This window comes from Balaenoptera ricei, chromosome 6 (genome assembly GCF_028023285.1).
Source record: "Balaenoptera ricei isolate mBalRic1 chromosome 6, mBalRic1.hap2, whole genome shotgun sequence".
NCBI classification, from domain to species: Eukaryota; Metazoa; Chordata; class Mammalia; order Artiodactyla; family Balaenopteridae; genus Balaenoptera; species Balaenoptera ricei.
In genome coordinates, this window is record NC_082644.1 from 117939397 (window position 1) to 117940773 (window position 1377).

Consider the following 1377-nt stretch of genomic DNA (forward strand, 5'->3'; position numbering starts at 1 on the left):
AATAAATACAATATCCCGTGGATAGAGGAGCAGAGCATGGACTTAGTGAACCCCGCCCACCCACGCTGTCACTGGGACTCCTACAAACGGCTCATCTGCAGCAGAAATGGATTATTCTTCTCATCTGACAGTTTTCTGAGCTTGATTATTATCGGTCTGAATGAGGAACCCAGGCGATGTAGCTGTGGGTTTGTCAAGCTTGGAGGAAGGGGGCCACAGCAGGGTGTCCCCTCAGCTCCTGCAAGCAGCCTTCAAGGCAGACATGGCTAAAAAAGCTTGGCGACACTCAGGACCAGGTCCTGGGGCTCCAGAGGGCCCAGGACCCGAAGGAGGGTGACCTCAAGGACCAGCCTCAACACCAGGCTCACTTCATCGCCCTGGCCGTGGGCGCTGGCTCGCTTCTGTAAGGACTGGCAGCAGGGGTTCTGCCTCTTGCCTCCCGGCGCCCCCCGGAGAGCCTGGGAGGGGCGTCCCCAAGAAGGTGCTGGGCGGCAAGGGCAGGCCTTCTTACCTTTGAACTACAGCTGGGTAAGGTGGCTGGCCCTCCAGGCGTTTGGGACAGTGTGCATGGAAACAGAAAAGCTGCCCACTGAGATGTGCCGACAGAGCCAGCTGGCGATGGGCGCTGAGGACCGAGACGGTGGGAATTCCCTGGGCTCAACCTATAACTCACGGGACCCTCCCTCTCTCCTCCTAGGCCCACCCAAGGCAAGTTCCGGCTGCAGAGGAGAGAGGAGAGAGAAGCCCCTGGCAGATCTACCCTGAGCCCGAGCTCACAGCTTGTCTCTGCAGGCACGGAGTAGGGTAAGGGTTCTACCTGGGGTGGAGAGAAGGGACTTTGGGGGCAGAATCTGCCTGTGGTTTCGGCTCAGCTAAAACGGAAGAATGAGCAGCCGGTTTTAGATCTAAATCTGTAGCCCAACCCCCTCCTCCCTCACCTCTGGCGGAAGATGCAAAGTCCAGCAGAAAAGACATCCTGCTCTCTTTGTTTCCGGTTTTTTCCTTTAAAATCAGCTTAAGGCAGAAGTTTGGCAAAGCAAGTCTACATAAGGCCGCGTGACGGAGGACGAGGGGGAGCTGCCCCGGGAGGGGCCGCCGCGGATCAGCCCCGGTGCCATGCCACCAGGCTCATCACCAGCTGCCCCTCGTCCCACCCCTGAGCCTCGTAAAGAGGCGTTAAAAAAAAAAAAAAAAAAAAAAAAGGAACGGAAAAAGCAGTTGTTTCAGGGAGTCTGTTGCAAGTGAATGACGGAAATTGCGAGGAGAGGAAAGGAGACCCAAGGTGACACTGAGGGCGCACGTGGAGTGGTCGGTCCCGCCTGGGTCTCCCCCCTCCCCCAGGGAAGCAGGTCCGAGGAGGGCGGGGGGCCATCCGCG